The sequence below is a fragment of the Heterocephalus glaber genome, unplaced genomic scaffold (genome assembly GCF_053883595.1).
Source record: "Heterocephalus glaber isolate CG9 unplaced genomic scaffold, H.glaber_assembly_v1.0 deba00001689, whole genome shotgun sequence".
Lineage (NCBI taxonomy): Eukaryota > Metazoa > Chordata > Mammalia > Rodentia > Bathyergidae > Heterocephalus > Heterocephalus glaber.
In genome coordinates this window covers 727,888-750,302 of record NW_028258414.1, presented here as the reverse complement: position 1 = coordinate 750,302, position 22,415 = coordinate 727,888, and the positions used below count along the sequence as shown (strand labels likewise).

The window sequence follows — 22,415 nt, the reverse complement described above, 5'->3', positions numbered from 1 at the left end:
TTTTTATTTTTAAAACTTTCATATAGTATAACTTTTTAATAAAAACTTTCAGTAAACAGTCCTGTAAATTTTAACACAATCACAATTCTCAGCTATTATTTCTCCAAATACTTTTTCCTACATCCCATTATTTCTCCTGACCTTCCAGAAGTTATAATACAAAAGTCAGAACTTAGGCTTTTGGCCCATAGTTCTAGAAAGCACTTTATCTCTATCATCCAGGCTGGAAAATTTCTAATGATCTATCTTCAACTTCACTGATTCTCCTTTCATTTTTATGTGTTACTGAGTCCATTCAGTGAGTTTTACTATATCTACTGTATTTTTCAGTTCCAAAATTTTATTTCTTTCCTCTTTTATCTTTTTTTTTTCCTGATACTTTTACCCTAATATTTGTTGCAGGAGTATTTGCAATTGCTTGTTCAATCATTTTTATAATGGTGGGTTTAAAGTCTTTGTCAGCTAATTTCAATAACAGTATTATCTTATCACGGGTATCTGTTATTACATTTCCCAATTTAAGTTACTTGTGATTCTTTGCATAACAAAGTTTTATTATATCATATTTTACGTTATAAAACACAAAATTTTAAATTCTATGTAGCAAACTTATATTTTGATTTAGCAGACAACTCACTTCACGAGGTGCAGGCTGCAGGTTCCAATATGCCTTCTGTAGGTTTTAATCCCAATTTCAATCCAGATTTCAAAGCTTTTGCAGCACTATCTGTGATATTCCAGTGGGTGCGCCACCCAGTGGTCAGTCTGCATTATGGATGAAGTTCTATCCCATCTCAGACTTTAAATCTTTGATATGCTAATTAAGATCAGATTCAGAAGCCCAGTGTTTGTATACAACTCTGGAGGTTCTCTTTTTCAAGCTCCTTTCTCTTCTTCCAATTTCCCAAAGATACTGTTTCTTTCCTGTAACCATTAACAGTCCATTTCTACATCTGCCCTTGCTTGGTGCCAAAAAGGGATAGAGAGTGTGCGTGTGTGTGTGCGCACGCAATTGTGATAGGGTCTCACTATGTAGTTCAGGCTGGTCTTGAACTCATTGTGTAGCCCATGCTGGCCTGGAACTCACAGTGATCCTCCTGCCTCAGTCTCCCAAGTGCTGGGATTACAGGCATGTGCCACCACAACCTACAAGGATATAGTCGTAGAAGAAAAAACGTGGGGTTGCTGCTTCCTGCCTGATAAGTCCTGAGCTCTTTCTCTTCTGCCATGAACCTCTTGCCACGCCACCCTGCCTCGGAGCCAACTAACAATGGATTGAAGCTTTTACAAACTGTGAGCTAAAATAAATCTTTCATTCTTTAAAAAAAAAAAAAAAAAAGGAATTTGGTTCTGTTTCTTGGAAGTACAACTTAGTCAGAAAGGTTCTCTTCCCTCCAAGTTTTGGCTTCTGCATACCATAGGGACGTTGCCAATTGATGTAATTATCACGCTTGGGAGCAGGTTGTGAGAAAATAGAGGAAAGGGTGGGGGGACACCAGGAAATTAACTCTGACCTTCACCCTAACTTATCCATCATCTTTAAACTAAAGGCTTCTGGATCTTGCTATGTTTACTTTATAGTGTTCATGTCCAGATTTCTGGCTACACTGGTAGGCCAAGGGGTTCTGGAGATCAGCGGGTATTCCGAAATCTAATGTACTCCAAGCTGCCTGCAGCTAGTTATCACACATTTTGTCTGGGTTTTCTAATTCCATTCTGTTAATAAAGAAAGGGTGGTAGCATGTTTACTCCATGTAAGTCAGAACCAGAGGATATAACCAGTGCCTTTTAATAAGTAAAAAACACTACAGTTCCTCATTTCTAAATCCTCAGTCATACAATCTGACCATTAGTTTAATGATAATTCTCTAATACACAACTATGGTGAGAAGCTTGGTCAGAAAGACCCAGAAAAAATTTATTAGCTCCCAAATATCTCAAGACAAATAATACTTTTGCCAAGTTCCTGGCATGCAAAGATAACGGAAACATTATGAACAAGTACTCTAGCCAAAGGCAGACAAGAGAGTGGGTCCATAAGGCCACATAAAGGCCTTGGCAATCTCCTGACAGGAGCAGCCTACAGCATTTAAAAATTAAGGATTAAGGTAATGAGCAGAAAAATAGGGATCTAGCAGCATCTAATTTCTAAGACTTCATGGAAATAGTCCCATGTTGTTACATGAACAGAAATAACAATAATGCTCCACTTAGGTCTAAAAGTAAAGTCTAATAAACTACAGAAATGATCACTCACATGATTTAAAAAAAAAAAAAAAAGACAAGTAAGTAGCTGTCTCAAGGTCCTGAACAGACTTTGGCAATCAGTGGCTGTCATTACCAACTCACCCCAGGAGGTCAGGCAATTGGCTAGACAAGTAAAGAAAAGCTGGTCAGTCCAAAGTATAGAGGATACTAGTCGTGCACATTTCCCCAAGTTCTAGCATAGTAACTCACTTCCACAAATGTGTACTGTGGCTGGTTACTGTGCCATATGCTAATTAAAAATGATGATCTATAAAGTGGATCTTACATATAAATATGTAATTAAGTCAAAGAGATATTAAGTTATATTTTCAATACAATTATCAATAAATAGAAGAGGAAGATGAGGAAAAGAAGATGGAAAAGGGTAAGCAATGAGTATTTTTGCTATTTTTCTTTCTGCCTAGTCTAAATTTACTCCAATGAATGTGATTATTTTCAAAAGAAACATTTATAAAGTACAAAGAGAACTACACATAATTACCAGATGACCCAGAACTTCTAGGTAATTATTTTGTAGAAATGAAAACTAACATTCTTACAATAAACTGTACAAAAATATTCATAGTTACTCTAAACATATCCTCCCACACTAGAAACACAAATATCACATATAAGGAAATGCAAAGGCCTGGAATAGGCAAAACAATGTTTTTAAAAGTTGGATTGTCTTACACTAATTTTAAAACATACTCTAAACCTACAGTAATGGACACTGTCAGGCAAAAATTACAATAGGCATATTTATCAGTGGAATAGAGAATAGAGAAACAATGAAACATGTGGTCAAATGATTTTCAACTAAGACACAAGAATTCAATGAAGAAAAGATTCAAGGGAGGAGGGGGAGGAGGGGGAGGAGTGGCAGCAGGAGCAGCAGGAGCAGCAGCAGCAGCAAAAACTTTCAGCAGGCCATGGTGGTACATGCCTACAATCCCAGCACTCTGGAAGGGTGAGGCAGGAGGATCAAACTGGGCAATTTAAGACTCAGGAAGATCCTGTCTTGAGTGAATGAATGGAAAAATGAACGGTGCAGGGGAATGAGGCGGGACGTAGCTCAGAATGAAGATTCTGAGTTCAATCACCAGTACTTCCCCCCAAAAAATCTTGCAGCCACTATCTCAAACTTCAAAATTACTTTACAATGTTTAAGAGAACTAAATGTAAAATCTGAAATTATAGAATTTTTCCACAACACAACGAAAAACAATTTCACAACTTCAGAGTACACAGCGATGTTTTTAGACAAGACAGGGAAAGGCATAATCAAAAAACAAAAATCTTAACATAGTCTCATCAAAATTAAAACCTAATGTCCTTCAAAAGACTTAAGAAAATGAAAAGTCACGATATATGCTGGGATAAAGTATTTATTAGCACATTTACCTGACCAAGATTTCATATCCAGAAATATGAAATACAAAGCTGATGGCTTAATTTTAAAATAAGCAAAAACTCCTTCAATGAATAAGCACATAGTCAGCATCATCAATCCATACAGAAGTGGAAAATAAATCCATTATGAGATACTACCATATACTCAGATGAATAGGCAAACCTAATACTGACCATACTATGTGTTTGAGGACATGAGCAACTCCAACAATCACACATTGCTGTAGGAACGCAATATTCACCACATACTTACAACGCGACCTAGCAATTTCAGACCTATGTATTTACCCAAGAAAAATGACAAATGCCAAAAAAGGATTTGTACAGAAACCTCACAACAGCTTTATTCTTAAGAGTCAAAGAAAACAAATAAATGTATAAAATCCAAATACACATCAACAGATAGAGAAGTAAACATTGGTATATGGAAAATGTACTCAGCAATAAATGACCATTGAACTGATTTCTGAAGCAGGCAATGACTTGGATGAATCTGAAAACACAAGAGTCAAAGAAGCCAGGTACAAGAGTTGACGCTGCACAATTCCATTAAAATGAACCTATTTCTGAACAGGCTAAAACTAATTTACAGTGATAGAAATCATGTAAGTGGTTCCAAGAGACAGGTGCTAAGGAAAACTCTGCATGGAGAAGGAAGAAACTTTCATGAGCAATGGACATTTTTCTATCTTGATTAGGGTATGGTATGTGTATGTAAACAACTGTCAAAACAAATCTCACAACTGACTGAATTATACCCTTAAAATGTACATTTTATTTTATATGCAAAAACTACATTATATATATTTACACAGAAGCAATGAAATACTGTATTTTATTACATGTAGTGAAATGAATACAATCAAACCTATACACTATAAATTACTAGATGAAATTCAATAAAAGTGAAATTACACACACTCATACAAACCAAAGTTTAATATATATTTTTGGGGTTGAATATTTTCTCATTAAACAAAATATTCAAATGATTAAATTCAAGAAGTGAAAGAAGTATGGACGGTTGGTGAGAAAAAGTTGGCAGAGGTCTTAGTTATATGGTCCTCTCTTCTAGTTAATTCAAGAGTCTTATCAGCAGCATGTTAGACAAATACTTATAATAAATCAGTAAAAGGGCACTCAGGCCTCTAAAGACAGTCTTTTCTACTACTAAAACCAATCACCTCTTAGCTTTCTCTTAAATTAAGATGAAAACTGCTGTTCTATAGCAGAAATTGGAACACTAGAGTATTACCTGTGGGTGGAATACAACTTATTACCCATTTTTTACCAATACAGTTTTGTCGAAATAAAATCATACACATGGGTTTTGTTTTTGTTTGCCACATTCTATGACTGTTCTCAAGTTATAATGGCAGAGTTTGAAGGCTGCAACAAAGCCTAGTTTTTATCTGGTCCTATACCACATACATACACACATATATAAAATTCCTGTTTTCTAAAAGAACACCAGAGAAACATATACCCTCTTTTACATGTAGCATCATTAAATCTAGAGAATATTATCTCCATTCACCCTTAGTCTTTCCATCTCCAGTTTCTTAACTATTCCTTCCTTCTATGAAACCAGTTTGAGTAGCTCAAATCTTAAACACGTCAGGCTGGGGATGTAGCTCAGTGACACCATGCCTGCCTGGCAAGCACAAGGTCCTGAGTTTCATTACCAGTACCAAAAAACACAAAAATTCCTAAACATGTCCCTACTCTAGGCATTAGTTGATGAGTGACCCTTTGAAAATCATGAAAATAAATTTACCACCTAAGATTACAAAGGTACCACTGTATTTATGACTCTGATACCACATTTCTATTAACATAGTTTAGTAAGACTTCAATAACTTATTTTATGATCCATCACACCAGTGATTCATATTTCTACAAGAACTTTTTAAAATCAATGTACATGTATTTTTTACATTAAATTCTATGAGTATGAAGAGCTATCTATAAGTTCTCTTAAAAAAACTTACCTAGGTCTACAGATGGTGCATTTTAAGTATTTATTTTTTCTGGTATTAGGGATTGAACTCTGGACCTTGTGCTTGTCAGGGCAGGTGTGGCACAACTGAGCTACATCCCCTATTTTAAGTATTTAAACCTGCTGGATGGTAATTTACTTGTTCTCTTCACTTATTCTAGGCCATAATTCCATCCTATTATGTTGTTTGCTACATACAAGCTCTCCAATTTGAAAATTATTCTCCTGATTGAAAGGAAATTGGCCCTGGAGTCAAAGTCAAAGGGGAAGATTTAGGTGGGATAGAGATCTAGAAAAGGAAGCAAGGGATGCCTAAAAGAAACCTCCCCAGAGGCAATGTAATGAAATGGGCATGGCTTATAAATCAGATAAAATCAAATTTGAAGTGAAGTTCTGCTCCTTTTTGGCAAATATAAAAGTTTAGCAAATAATTTTATATATCTTTTATAATAAAATAGGAACATATGTTCATAATATCAAAAGTAGAATAAAGTCAAGATACAGTAAATGAGTTACATATTACTTGTAGTATTTTAAAACACAAAACATCACCCAATACCTTCACAGAGGAATCACCTTTCCTAACTTTAACCTTCTATCTGGAAGAATTCCATCCTCTTCCTACCCACCTTCTCCCACAATAAGAGTTTCCTGGCTAGTGTATATAGTTCCTGAGTATGTTCAGCTAATATAATAAAAAAGTGACCACACTAGCAACCGGACTATACTTTCGTCATGTGTTGGTGGGCCAGTGAGGCTATAGCAGATCTAAAGGCATGAGCTCCAATCACAGCATCATTAGTAAAGTGACATTTTAATCTTAAGGTCACTTGCCTGTATCTTACTTTTCATTTGACTCCAACTTGGAGTCAGAATGTTTTGGAGGGGCTCAGTTCAGCAGCACATAAACTAAATCTGAAACCCCACAGAGAAAATTAGCATGGCCCCTGCACAAGGATGACACACAAATTTGTGAAGGGTTCCATATTTTAAAAAGCCATTTTGGAGTACAGGTCCTCTGATATTTTTTCCACAATGCATTTTGTGCAAAAATCATATTCCTAATGCTTTCTCCAGCATTTAGCTTGTTTCTTTAAAGTATAGCAAAAATGAATACATTTTCAAAGAATAAATTCAGAATATTCCAGATTTGCTTTCTCTCAAATTTATTAACACCTTTTTCCATCTAATTGGATAGGAAGTATGGCAGCTCCTGTGTCTTTCCAAACACTGAACTCAGCTTTTATAAAACACCCTCTTTTATGAATCAAATTAATTTTAAATAATTAAAGAGACTTGAGAACAAATACAATTGACTCTTGCTAAGAATACAACTCATACCACTGAAGCAAACACATGGAAGTATGCATAAATATAGCTGACAAGGTGTATGTGACCACTAAGCCTGGATCATCAATCAGTACATTTTTCAGGAGAATGGAGAGAATTAAATCTAGTTAGTAAAAACGACTGAGACCTTACTTTTAAAAATGGAAATACCAAGCACTGGCTCCATAGCTCAGGGGTTAGAGCACTGGTCTTGTAAAAATGGTAATACCACTACCCATCTTTTAAAGTTTCCACAAGATTAAAAGAAATAACAGGTATAAAGTGCCTCGAAGTACCTGACACATATTAGGTGCTAAATAAAAACCCAAGGTAAGTACGGAATGGAACAAAACTTAAACACTTAATGTTCCTAAAAAGAATCTCTCTAGAAAAGCAAACCAATCTTGCTCAAATAAGCTGCTTAGGATAAAACCTGGGAATGCTATCTGGCATTATTTCTCATAATCCCACTACACCTTTCTGTAGAACAACAAAAACAAAAATTTAAAGTTCCTTAACAGCATAATATGACATTTAATGCCTCTTACACATCAACAGAAAGAAGAAAAGGCTAACATGCCTCAAGAGAAAAATATACCACCTGGCCCTGTGCATATTATTCCATTCCTGCATGTTCTCCTTTCAAATCAGGATGTTATTTCTTTCTACCAGCTACGTAGCATGAAAAGAATCTAAGAAATATTGATTGCAAGGACTGCTTCAAGAAAAGAGTCTATAATTATTCAGAATCACAGTTCCTACCAACATAGGTCAAAATAAATACAAAACTTAGAGCTCTTATCCGCCAGGCTTCCATGTAAAGATCAAAGAACTCCTTCTTGCAGTGAACAAAAGATTTTAAACTTGTTTCTGTCCTATAAGAACCTACTTTCCTGTTACAGATTCTGAGGTCTTGATCTCATCCTGAACAGTATTCCTCATGTCTGAGGGGAACTGGCCCTACTTGTTCATTAAGTCACTACTAAAGTCAGTGTTTCCTGTCTCCTGCCAGTCTCTGCTTATTTCACCAAGACATACTCATCGCAACTTGGCCCTCCAGGCTAGAAATACCATTGAGGTTTCACCCTGGTTCTTTGTGCCAAGCCCTCCCTTTAAACATATTTTGCCCCAATACTAGTAGCTAACAAAATACTCCCATGGCTTCCATACTTGAAACTTAATTTCCCTCCCTTTTCTAAAGGGAGATTGCTAACACATCTATCATTCTGTTATACTGGACATCAAAGAAGCAGAAAAGATAATTCTCACTGTCAAGGTGCTCTTGATCTAACTGAAGGGCCCACACAGTGAAGTAAGTAAACATGAAGTTAACAAAACACACATCAAAAAAATAAATAAATAAAGCCATGGTGATATGTTTTACCCCCTCCACCTACTTCATATAATAAAAAATTAAAATCTGTTACCCTTGATTCCAAAAATAATGTACTGTTCCTCTTTATTTTGAAATTAGCTAACAAGTTAAAAAAATAAAAATAAATAAAAATAAAATCTTCACAAAGATAAGCCATCCTCAGCTTCTTATCCACTTACTCATCCTCTTCCATGAAGTCCTCCCTGATTAACCAGAAGAAAGCTTACACTGTTTGTTCCACCTACATACACTCCCAAAGGTCTTCCAAATCTGCCACCTGAAATAATATGCTTACTTAACTTCCCATATAGAAAAATAAACCACTTAAACAATATATCTATTTAATTAGACACATTTTCCCCGTGATCTTATCCATCACTGCTTAAATTAGCTTTGTGTAGGATATAATGGTTCTCTATATTGCTTGTCTACTTTTAGGTGCCTTGAAAGCTTGGAAAATTTAATGTCTGTACCAAAATATATTATGTGGAAATTAGGCAACAAATTAAAAAATAACAATGTGTGTCTCTCTCACTATTCTGACATTTTTTCAAAGAGGGAAAAAGGCACTCTTTTAAAGAGATATCCCTATCAACAATGTTAGACTTTGCCATGTAAGACCCTTCTTGACCAGCTCCACATTTTAACAAATACAAATACAAGGATAGTACACACTGAATTTTCTGTAGAAGGACCACTAAAGGAGTTCAATGCATTTGCCTCTGCTCCCACCCCAATTATCAGCAGGCTTTCCACTGATAACTGTTAACACTGACCATATAAATACACCACACATGGCCTAGATTTTTCTGGAGCATCCCTATCTCACATAATCTTCTTTTATGTGAAGTTGTCACATGTATAATTAAATATGACTGGATTTTTATAAATTTTTAAGACTTTGTAAATTTTTTAGAAGTTTAATTCCTCAAAAAAAAAGTTTAGTTCCTTTAACTAAACAAATTAAAATAATTCAAAACACAGAGTCACTACATTTACGCTAAAAGAAAGTGAGCTTTTTTTCCCTACCTACCAGTACTCTGGAGGCAGTGAGCAAAATAATTCTGAAACACTTCCAACCTTGCCTTCTAAAAAGTTGCATTTTGAACAGGGCTAGCTATCATATTAGAACTCTGCCTACTTTCTCCTCAGATTACTAAAGCTCAAATTTCCTACCAAGCTATCAACTCCTTATTACCAGGCAACCAAATTCTCTAAGTTTAGTCTTGACTTCCTTACTAAAGTCAATTTAATTCTCTCGAACCCTTAGTTGTGTTAGAGAGACCTTCCACTACATTCAAGGTTTCCATCCTTACACCTCAGCAAACAGAGGGTTTCCCTCCTTCATCAACATCAAAAGCAATACCTATGCTGCTGCTATTTCAATCTCTCTCCTTCAGTTTATAATTGGTTTGTTTTTCTTTGCTTTTCTAATAGTTATCTTTTTAATGGCTCTTCAAGATTCTTGGGTTAAAATGCAAAATTTAACAATACTCACTAAAGAGTTTTGGATATATAAAGGCCAGCCAAATTAACTGGGTATCCTTTGCCTTCTTCCTCAGACTGTACTAGCTGGTGGTCTTCTCCACTAAAATTGGGTGTACAAGATTGTTTTGTGTATACTTAAGTCCAAGTATGTAATGCTATATCATAGTCTTACCAGGAGGAATTCAGTCCAAACAATAACTTCTAAAAATGTGAACAAGGCACATTTCCTGAGTTTGTTTTCAGTTTTTTTTAATTTATTTTTACTATTAACCAACAACTCTTGAGTTGAGCCCTTCTGTATATCTATACTGACACGTATTTGCAAATATATCTAAAGGAAACAATATTGAGCTAGAGTAAAGCATTACTCTAAAAACATTTAATTATTTTTAGCTTTGCAGGCAGTATGGTCTCTACTGCAACTACCCAACTCTGCCTTACAGTGCACTGTTTCAAAACAGCTTGAAAAGAGGTTTTTGAATGCTTTCATCCAAAGAAATGATAAATGTTTACAGTGGTGAATATGCTAAATATCCTGATTTGATTATCATACAATATACGCATACTGAGACATCAAGATGTTCCTCCAAAATATGTACAAGAATTGTATGTCAATCATAAATATAAGTTTAAAATGAAAATAAAAGTCTGACTACTTAGTTCTTGGGGGGAGGGCACTACCCAACTCTGCCTTCCAGTGCAAAAGCAGCAATAGAAAAAAGAAAATATAAATAGGTGTGGCTATTTACAATAAAACTTTATTTATGAGGCAGTAAGTCAGATTTAGCCCAAGGGCAATACAATGACTTGTGCTAGAGGTAATAAACATTAAATGGCCTTGTTAGGCTGAAGGGTATAGGGCCCCTCCTTATCTACAGGGATACTTTTCAAAACATTCTGTGGATGCCTGAAACCATGGACAGTACTGAATGGTTTAGAATAATGTTTACATATTAGGCAGTAGAGATTAACAACAATAACAATAATAACATAGAACAATTTTAATGATATACTGAAAGTTATTTAAAACTTATGATTTCTGGAACTTTTAAGAAACCTAACAGTGAAAACTGTAGAAAGGGAGGGCTATATACGTGTTTGAAATTTTTATTGATGCTCCTCAAGTGGATCTTTTTCCATGGAACTCCCCCCAATGGACATTCAAGAGTAAGAGCACCCATAACCTTAATGTCAAGATTATGTACTGTGAAGAATCTGAAGTTTGACCCTATTTGCTACCTAAAAAGATAGGTTGCCATCCTTTCATAATGAAGACAGAAGACATGAGACTCCTGAGTCAGAGACAGATGACCTTATTAGTCACCTTCCAGCAAGCAGCATGAACATCATCATATTTGCATCTGTTCCCCTTACCTGAACATGCCATGGGAAGATGTCTACATACTTGGTGCATTTACAGGAGAGGAAGCCTGAGTTTAGGAAGCCCTAAACTTGCAATACATATGAATATATTCTTCATGCTTGCAATACATAATGAATATATTCTTCCATCGTGGGGTACTGGTACATACAATATCCCATCTTGACCCTTTTACTTCTCCTTCCCCTTCCCACCCTCCTCTTATCTCCCACATCCCCTGGTCCCTTAACACTTGGTGAGTATGTCTGACTTGTGCTTTGGAGAGAGATATTATCTCCATCACAGTAAACACATATGCCCTTTTTGTTCTACAGGGAAATACTAGGACTGTTTTCCAAGGCTGTTTACTGCACAAGCACCCTTGCACAAGTAATCCAAAACAAAGGCAGTCAGGGCCTGTGCTTGCAAAATATGGAGAAATGCAAAAGGCTCATGGAAAATTACCTGCTAACAATATATACCATTTGTTTCTACTTCATCTCGAGCACCTGGTAAATTTTTTTACAAGCATGCTGGCTCACTTCATCAAGCTGATTAATACAACAGACAAAACAGAAGATCAAATTTATTTATCAACCACATTAATTAATCTGACAAAAGAGAGGATCAAATTTATATATTTTTTTTTTGTACCGGGGATCAAACTCAGGACCTTGTGCTTTCGAGGCAGGCAGCAGCACCACTGAGCTAAATCCCCAGTCCTATTTATCATGTTTTTAAGACTACTATAAATAGGACTTCAAGCAAAAAGATGAGGCTAATGTACAGCACTGTCCTCTACTGGGACTTCCAGGCTCCTAGGCCCAAGCAGTTAAAAAAAACCTGTAACGAGTTTGATTCCCAGTACCAATCAATCAATCAGTAAATAAATAACCTGTAAGCTATGAGGATCTATCTCAGAAACCTAAGGGGCTTTCTCTGTATGTTTGTGTACTGACCTTTCCATTCAGACCAAAGTAAGAAACAGGCACAGCAAAGGGTGTTTTACTAATTACACAGAGTGAGCCTTAGAATCTGCCTAGCCCATGAGGAACACTAAGGCAATTCTATTATCCATAACAACCCTAGCCAGTGAGCTGATGTGATCTGAGTATCTTCTAGAGGTGAAGTGGTATCACCAATCACTTCAGCTAAAGTTAGGGATGGAAGGGCCGGGGATTTAGCTCAGTGGTTCCACCACCTGCCTCACAAGTACAAGGTCCAGAGTTCGATCCCCGGTATCAATCAATCAATAAATAAAGTTAGGGACTGATTTTGTAACACCTGTCCTAACTGATGACTCAATCCTGGATACAACTGCTGGCAGAGTACACAGGAATAATGAATCAGTCAGTCGACTAAAAGTCCTCCCACCTCAAGTAATCAAGGTTACCTTTATTTCAGAAAGATTTCTGTGATCATTTGAGAACTACATCATGTCTCCTTAAATTCCTAAAGGTCTCTTATAACCACTCTTGGGGTAAAAGTCACTATGTTTCTGGCAATCCAGCAAGTTAATGCCTGGCTTCCATACCAGAAATACAGTGCCAGGAGAACACAAGGTGTGCCTGGAAAGAGCTGTTCACAATTTTCAGAGCCCCATAAGTGAGACCAAAGTCAGTAAAGGCATAGGCTCACTGCTTTATATCCAACAGGATGGTTGCTTTAGAGTTCCCAGTGGGGGTCGGCGGGGTTAAGGTTAAAGGAATGACAAACCATACAACAGTTCACAAAGGAATGTTCCTCCTTCTTTAGGAAGATCTGGTGTTAGAGGAGTCCAGTGTGGCCAATCTGCCAGAAACAAGCAGAGACACCGACCTATGAAAAGTGATCCCATAACTGGAAGACAATGAGCTGTGAGTCTAGATAGTGATGTCTCATACAGAAACATTGAGTGCTTTAGAACACCAGCACCTTGCATTAATTTCCTTAAAGGGATGATGGCCGGCATCATATTGCTAAGAAATTGAGATTCCACTGGATACATTTAAAAGCACAACATTATTTTTAAATGTCCATACCAAACACCAAATTGTATCTTTTATAATTACTAAACTTACACAATAATTTGAAAGTTAAATGTCACCTTAGCGTAAGTTCCTTCAGATTAAAAAAAGGGGGGAATGAAGTTTTCATAATACCTTCTCTAAACTGAGTAAGAAATCTAGAATTTCAGTTATTTCTAGCTTGCTTCTTGATAAACCATAAGATTTCAGAAATGCTTCAAATGGTTGGCAATCATGGTTGTCAAGCCATTCTGTTGTTGCAAAATTCTATTTTCCCAGGTCTGTATACCTTGCCTGGATTATAGTAGGCATCTGATAAACATATAACTGATTAAATGAAAATCTGAAGCAAATATTAATTTTTTTATTGTCTGCCTGCCTGTATACTCCCACTATACCCTAAGCTATTTAAATGTATCACAATTACCACAGAAGAGATCATCTGTATGAAAATGTGAAAGGAAAACACTGGTTCTTTTTGTTGGTGTTGGTCATATTACATAGGTAAACTAAAAAAAAACAAATCCAAAAAGTTATGCCATCTTATATGATCTCAGAGCTTTTTCTCAAAGTATTTCTTAGGGCTTCTCAATTAAATCTTTAAGGTAATTAAACCTAGCATATACCTTTGTGCAGAGAAGGAGAAAGACAAAGGAAATAACATCACAGAGGCGCACAGGAAACTTGGAAGAAGATTAAACAAAGAAACCAGATTCAATAGAATATTCCTGTGGAGGACCCTGTGATGTGACATCCAATTTCCCTGAAGAATGACTTCTTGTCCCAGTTATTAGGACCACCTGGCCAACTTTGCCCAAGATTATGTACCTTCCTGGGGCATCCCACATCCACTGAAGGATCAAGTAGAGCTATAAAGGCCTAAAATCTTAGTCCAACACAGGGACAACTCAGAAGGGTCATCCTAGCTCCTGAATTCACAGCAGGATTAATCGAGGATGTCATTGGGCTTCAATCAAAACTCATCTTTTCCCTCTGTCCTATCCTGCTCCTGTTTCACAGACGCTGATCCCAAAAGCACTCGTGAACATACGAGGTGACACACACTGAGTTCCCCCTTAGGTCCCTTATGGAGTCAAGCCTATAATAATCTCCAAGGGATACACAGATCCATGAGCACACAAGCACTAAAATACCTGTAACAGATTCTTCTAGCTGTACATTCTAGTGGCTGAAGAAACAGTACTATGGAATGAAGAAGCCTCCATCCCTACTTCTCTAACATTTTTAATTAGACCAAAAGTATTTTTCTTTAAAAAATATACAGCAAGCTGTAAAACATATTAAAGACCTCAGTAAATATACCTACTATTATTTTCCAGGCTGGGGCATTTCCTTCCTTCTAAATCCAATTAATAGTAATTGAAGACATTAAATATATTAAGCTAACCATGGTCTTACGTTATTTACACATTTTAATTTGTAATCATAATAGAAATTCTCCATGTATTTCCTCTAAGCAAATTAAAACTCAAAAAATTTTTTAAATTTCTGAAAGATAAAAAAAATTAAAAATAAATTTCTGAAAGGTATTCTTCCTTTTATGATCCTGCTTAAGAAGGAAGACCTTTCCTAAAAAAAAAAGGAAGAACTTTCCTGAAATGTCACTGCAAAATGCAAACAATGATTTAGACACTCTGTTAGTAAAAACATCCTTTCATATAGCTATAGGTATCTGTACCATTCCAAGCAAAGAACAAGAATTAATCATGCAAGACAATATTTCCAGGTTCGCTGTTTTTGCGAGTTCTCAGAAAACATAATCATTTCTCTTAGAAGTCTGCGAAGTCATGAAATTCTTTTAAAATTCATAGAGAACCCTTAGACTTTTTGTAAATACCTGAGCTGAGCCAGGTGCGGTGGTACATATGTGTAATTCCAGCACTTGGGAGGCTGAGGCAGGAGGATCGTCATGAGTTCAAAAGCAGCCTGGGATACACAACAAAAGCCTGTCTCAACCCCCCTCCCAAAAAGTAAATGCCTGAGCTGAAAATATCTGCCAACACAAGAAATAAGAACATGTGGTTACTGCAGAAGGAGTTGTGGAGCATACCTTAGTAACACACAATTGATCTGTTTTAATATTTAATCATTTTTTAAAAATTAAAATGACTGGGCCAGGGATTTAGCTCAGTGGTTTCACCGCCTGCTGCGCAAGCGCAAGGACCCAAGTTCGATCCCTGGGTACCCCCCAAAAAAAAAATTAAAATGACTGTCCTGGGCAAAAATTGTGTTAACCATTTCATACAACATCTAGATGTTTCAGTAGAGTTAAAAGCAAAACCCACTTACCTTAACAAAGAACGGCCATTTTCAACTCTTAAAATCTTTAAGGCACCAGCCTTAGGCTAAACTGAAGTAATATGACTAAGTAAGAATGGGGCTGTGTGAACTGCCAGAATTCGATTTTAAGGAGTAGAACATTAAGAACATCTGAAGGCATCACACAGAAAAATGGTTGTTAACCAACTTCTGAAGTTTATCTAGACCTAGATTGGCCAAATCAGCCCCACAAGAAACTGACCTATCAACTTTAGTACCCAGATGTTTCCCAAATACTCTGCAGCTATTTTTAAATACTCAGTAAATTAGGTAGTAATTTTCCTAATTTTTGCTTTAAGGCAAGATAAAAGTTTTCCTTCACAAAGAAAATAAGCTCTAAGCAAAAGTTGAAAAAATTTTCTTCCTCCAATTGAAAGGCAGTCTAATGATTCTACTGTCTCTCCTCCCTCTTATTCTTTTGTTATGCCAGGGTTACAGTGAATTTACTTGTTTTTGTGACAGAGTCCTGCTATGAAGGTCACAGGCTGGCATTGAACTCACTATGTAGCCCAGGCTGGCCTCAAGCTTGCAGCAATCAATCCTCTTGCCTCAGCCTCTCAAGTGGTGGGATTACAGATGGGCACCACCATGCCCAATTTGGTGAACTTATTTAAAATATTTGCTTTTATGAAGAATTTACTGAAGAAACTTCAATTTCTTTTTACTAGAAGTTAGACTGCATATCTACTATTTAAGTTTTTCTGCCTATCAGCAAATAAAATGTCATAAAGGTTCTCTACTTGAATCCAAACTGTAATTTTTTCCACAAATCTTTCCTCATAGTTCTTTGACATCCAAACCATTCTTTTCTGAAGCACTGAGTCACTCTCTTGGCAAAATTTTCTTCTGCAACTGTTAACTAGTCTAACTCTGTCAGATCCTCTTCTGTACATGCTTTGCCTATGCCTGGAACCATTTGTTCTCATATGGCCAATCCATGAACATCAGGAAATACTTCCAATATTTGCATTTTCTACAATTTTGCTTTATTCTTAATTTATACTACACTGTCACCAGAGGAGCAACCAATGAAGATTCTGACCCAAAAGCAAAGACCAGAAACTCCAGGTTCAGAGTATGTTTGAACAGAGATGATTTGGAAATGATTCACCAAAACAACTCTGGCTTTCCTGCGCGATCTCTATTTGTGGAGACCGGTGACTGTGAACACTTACACAGTTAAGACTTCAACACAAAAACGACCTAAGGGATTCTAAGAGATTTAAGAAATATTTGTAAATGATCTTTAAATAAGACTGACCAAAGAAAAGGTTGTTAAAATAGTTAATGTGAGAGTTAGATACCATAAATAACAAATTTTTCAAAACTTAAAACACATCCAAAAGAATAGTTTCAATTATATCATTTCCCCTGATATTTCAGAAAGTATTTCTCAATCTGTCAGTTATCATCACAAATGAAACGACAAGATTTTAGAGTTGGAAAGGACCTTAAAGATGATTAAATATTGCCTCGTCATAAGGGAAGAAATCTAGGCACAGAAAAGTAAAGTGACTTGTCTGACAGTAACTGCTAATGGTAGAGCAACATATCTTAGTACACCATTCTTTCTCTTTCTATAAAGTAGAGAATGCTGGACATTCTCTAGAAAAATCTATTGAACAAGTCCCTCATTCCATCTTTTACACTGCTTTCTTTAAATGTAAAGAATATGAGGGGAACGTAGTAACTCATATGTCAAAGGAAACATGCTATCTTTTTCCTGATTCAGTTCAGACTAGGTCTGCTAGAAATGACTTCTATAAATCACTATAGAGTAAAACAGCAAATACTGACTTATACTTCCTTTCAGAGCAGACGTCTATGTTGAAATATGATAAAGTAACTATTTTGACTCATAGAGTTTAATATTTCCTACAGAAAAATATTTAGCTATATATTAAAATATTGTATTTTCTTTAAAAATTAAGGTGATGTTGTAGAAAACAATGTATACATTCAGAAAAGCTAAAATCTTTTAAATACTTCATTAAATTTTTTTTGCTGTTTTCTGAATTCCTTATATTTTCCGAGTATTAACCCCATGACAGAAATATAGTTTGCAAGTGTTTTCCCCATTCAGTAGGTTGTCTCTCCATCCTGTATCTAACACTGTTTGTATGTCACAACCGATATGCAGCAATTATTGAAACAGAATTTTAAGGCACACAATGTCAAATATGCTTTATCTAGCTTGCTAATTTCCATACCGCACCTTGTTACTATTATATACATCAAACAATGACACATCCTTTGTCATAACTGACTTTAAAATCTAATAAAGGCAATATCAATATGTCTAATAAAATCTAATGCATTTGGTAATCCACTGAAGGGCAATTAGAGTGGCTATGTAGCTTCTTTAAAATACTGAGCAGGCTGTTATCAAAGAAATATATTCATTTTGTTTCAACAGCAGAAATAAGACCTACAAGAAGGAATTGTAGGAAGACTATCAAAGCTAGCATTTCCCCAAGTTCATCCCATAGACACTGATCTCTCAAGGTACATCTCAATAGAATTCCATGTTCATTTAAATCCAAGAAATGCATGCAGTATTTCACAGTGCAGGGGAGTACCTATGCGGGAAAGCATAAATACCTGCACAAGTACCAAGGACCATTACATTGAGGTGATCTTCATTAGTCACAGATCCCGTATCTGCAGATTTGTCTTACTAAAATTTATTTGTACAGCCACTGGGCTTTCCAGTCATTTGTGGACATTTGAAAAGCAGCATAAACTTTGAGTCAACCAACCAGCCATTCTCAGCCAACCTGGGACAAGGCCTCCTTCTTTCAGCACTCTTACTATAAACAAGTGTCCTTTATGCATTCTATCTAGTGCCTTATTAATTTAATTCTGGGGTTTTTGTTGGTGATTTTGCTTTTAAAATATGGCCTTCCAGTCATTTTAAATGCTGCCTAATGATCCTGAGCACAGGCTATGGTATGACTTAGGAGAAAATGTGTTAGGTAAGCTTTGTTCAGGCATGAGTTATTCTGCGGGCTTGAGTTCAATGTTAATGAATCGATAAACACTGTTAAAACCATAATAAAATAAAGTTATGTACTGATCAGTTAATGAAAACAATGTATCCAAGTATATACAGAAACTTAAATCTTCTTTCTCCTTTGAACAGTAAGTTCAGTTCTCACTAATTCGGTGTTAATGTTGACCTTAGAGGATGTAACTATCAAGAATAAGGATCCCTTCTACTTAACCAGTACCCCACACATCACCGATAGGTTTCCTCCACTCACAGCAGAGTTTTGCAGAAGAACTTTCCTTAATATTAAGATTTCTCATGAAATGGACCTCAGGAAATAAACACATTCCTCTTGTGGAATAATGAATTTTTCTGTTTGCTGTTAATGAAGTAGCATGTACTGTACAAGTATAGTCCTAAACCTTTCAGCTCACAAGTAAACTGAGTTTATTGTTTTTACAACGGATCCACCTTTCTTCGATGTAGAGTTCATGTTATCTGTTTGCTTTCTAGGTGTGAATGTGATAAAGGAGTACTTTAGATCAGTCATGATTCACAAAGTGCTACAGTACCAGCAGATATAGCATAGCATGAGAAGCTCCACAGACCACATCTGCTTTATCTGTTTAAACTTGAAGCTTTGACAGATATAATAAACAGATATACAGCCTGCCTTTAGATTTAAAACTTGTAAGTCAAAAGGAAAGCTTTTAGAAACTTCTTTCTAATTACTTTTATTTTCTTTTCTGGATGAAAATACATCTACATATTATTCTCTAGAAATGACATGCTTGACTGACAACCATGTTTTGTTGTTTAGTACTCGGTCCTATGCCCCAAAATACAGAAAGGAGTCAAAAGAGGGGAGGGCAGGGTAGAATACTTCTGTATCCCTTCACAGTGCAGTACTTCCTGTAAATCACACTATATCAAAATCACCAAGTATAATCCTTTTTTATTCTTTTCCAAAATTTTTAAATATTCTAATTTCTTTACATTTCCATCTAAATTTTGATGTCAGATTCCCTGTGCCCATATACTGCTAGAGTTTTTACTGGAACTGTATTAAATCTATAAATCAAATTGGGAAAGACTGACAGTTTTTATATGAACACAGTATAATTCTACATTTAGGTCTGTTTTGATTTCCTTCAGTATTATTTAATTTCAGAATACAGATCAAGTGTACATGTATGTTATATTTATACCTACATATCTGTTCCTTTGGAACTACTGTAAATAGTACTTATCATTCCATGAATGTTCCTATTGTACATTGGTAGACAGTGGTTTTTCAGTATCCACAAGAGAGTGGTTCCAGGCAACTCCACAAATACCAAAATCCACAGATACTCAAGTTCCTGTCCCAATGGCACAGTATTTGTATACAACCTATACACATCCTCTTGTATATTTTAAATCATCTCCATATTAGTTATAATACCTAAGACAATATAAACAATTGTTATATTATATTCCCTAGGGAATATGACAACAAAGGGCTTAGTTCAGACACATGCTTAGTTCAGCCACAATTTCTTTCACATACTTTTAATCCATGATTGGTTGAATGTGCAGACAATGAACCAGAAGAAATGGAGGGCCAAATGTACAGAGAATTAAGGTTGAGATGGGGATGGGGGTGTATCATATCCTGTGACCTTGCTAAACTCTAGGTTTTTGAAGATTCTTTGGGACAATTATGTTGTCTGTCAATGGAAACAGTTTTATTTCTTCTTTCCCAATCTCCTCTTTTATTTCCTTTTGTTGCCATATTAATGCTGACCAGGATTTTCTAGTAAAACACTGAACTGGAGAGAGGTTAAGAGTAGACATTCTTGCTTTATTCTTGTTCATGGAAGAAAACTTTCATTCCTTCATTAAGTATGATGTTAGCTGTAGTTTGTTTTATGATTTTCCTTTTATGAACAGTGGAATTTAATTTGCTTTTTTTTTTTTGAGGATTTATGCAATATGTTCATGAGGTAAATTGGTCCACAATGTTCTTTTCCTTTGTCCTTCCTTTATTGTTTACTGTTTGTCTGGTTTACATAATCAGCTTAATTCTGGCTTCATAAAGAAAGGTGGAAAGTGTTTCATCATCTTCTAAGTTCTGGAAGAGATGGGTAGAGAAATAATGTTATTTCTTCGTTAAGTATTTGATAGACTTGACCAGTAAAACCATCTGGGTTTGAGTAATTTGGGGGGGAAGTTTAACTATAAATTCAACTTCTTTAAAAGAGGACTATTCAAGATTAGCTACTTCATCTTGAATGAGCTCTGGTAGTTTGCTGTTTCAAGGAATTCATCCATTCCACCTAAATAGTCAAATTTACGTTCAGAGAGGGTTTTTTTGTTGTTGTTGTTAAGTATTCATTACTGTTCTTTAGATTCCCATGAAGTCTACAATGATAGCTCCTCATTCTTTGTTGATACCTACTATTCATATCTTATTCTCTCTGTCTATCCTATAGGTAAAGATAATCAATTTTAATGATCTATGAAAAAGGACATTCAGCTTTTAGTTTCACTTATTTTGGCTACTGGTTTTGTTTGGAATTCGTTAATTTTTCCTCTTATTTTGGATTTATCTTTTCTTTCTCTATCTTCTCAAGATGGAAACGTGGACTACTGATTTGAGGTCTTTCTTTTTTCCAATATAATCACTGAGTCCACAACTTTTTTTTTAAATACTGCCTATGCTGCATAAATTTTAACATATTATTTTTTAGTTCAAAATAGTTTTAAATGTCCCATGAGGCTTCCTCTTTGACCAAGTGGATTTAGTAGCCTACTCCCTACTTTCCAAGTGCTTGAGCATTTTCCTGCTATCTTTCTGTTCCTAATTTCTACACTTCCATTATGATCTGAAAAAAATTGTATGTTAAGAATTCAAGTATTTTAAATGTTAAGATTACTTTTGTTTTTGTACCGGGGATCGAACTCAGGACCTTATGCTTGCAAGGCAGACCTGGTGCCACTGAGCTAAATCCCTAGCTTATTAAGATTAGTTTTAAGAGAACGACATGATCTATCTTCCCAAATAGTCCACATTTACCTCTAAAAAATAATATAGTCTGCTGTTTTTGAGAAAATATTCTATGAATGTTAATTAAATCAAGCTGGCTGATAGTGTTTTCCAGACAATTTACATGCCTGATGATTTTTGGACACTAGTTCTATCTATCCTAAGAAAAGAGAGCTGGAGTCTTCAATTAAAATTATTGAGTTCACTGTCTGTCCTTTAGGTTCTGTCAGATTTTGCTTCAGGAATTTTTAATTCTGTTTTTAGGGATATACACATTTAGAATGGGTACAACAATCTTGTCATCAATATTCCTCTGTATCTTGAGTATGTCAAGTCTATTTTATTATTAGTACAGCCTCTGTAGCTTTGCATTAGTGTTTGCATACTTTTTCCATCCTTCTCTCCCTCCTTCCAGTTCTGAGGATTGAACCAAGAGAGCACCGAGCTACATCCCCAGCCCTTTTTATTTTGAGTCATGGTTTTACTAAATTACTCAGGCTGCCTTGAACTTGTGATCTTCCCATCCTAGCCTCCCACACAGCTGAGATTACAGATGTGTGCCACTGCACTCAACTTACATCTATCAATTTTTTAATCATTTTCTGATTTTTTTTCCTTTTCTGCCTTCTTTTGATTGTTTGGAGTGATTTTTCGTATTCCTTCAATTTATCCATTGTGATTTTAATACTTCTTTATTTTCTAAGTAGTGGCTCCAGAGATTATAAAACCTACTTAATTTTCCAGGGTCTACTTATAATCAGCATTTTACCACTTCAAGTGGTCTTTAGATATCATATATATCCATTAAGACATCAGACATTGTAATTTTTGCTTTCAAATG

The 22,415-nt window shown here is 35.7% G+C and overlaps 1 protein-coding gene, 1 long non-coding RNA gene and 1 other non-coding gene across 13 annotated transcripts in view; 1 reads left to right on the top strand and 2 right to left on the bottom strand.

The window, feature by feature from the left end:
* Tcf12 (transcription factor 12) overlaps positions 1–22,415 on the bottom strand; it is a 384,470-nt gene that overhangs the window by 256,214 nt on the left and 105,841 nt on the right. The window lies entirely within an intron of this gene.
* LOC147821818 (uncharacterized) overlaps positions 295–22,415 on the bottom strand; it is a 31,846-nt gene continuing 9,725 nt past the window's right edge. Inside the window, exon 2 of the long non-coding RNA XR_015446510.1 lies at positions 295–20,659. This is a non-coding gene — a long non-coding RNA (uncharacterized LOC147821818). The remainder of the gene's footprint in view (positions 20,660–22,415) is intronic.
* On the top strand, positions 6,545–6,651 carry LOC147821819 (U6 spliceosomal RNA). Its single transcript, XR_015446537.1, has one exon. It is a non-coding gene; the product is annotated as a U6 spliceosomal RNA (small nuclear RNA).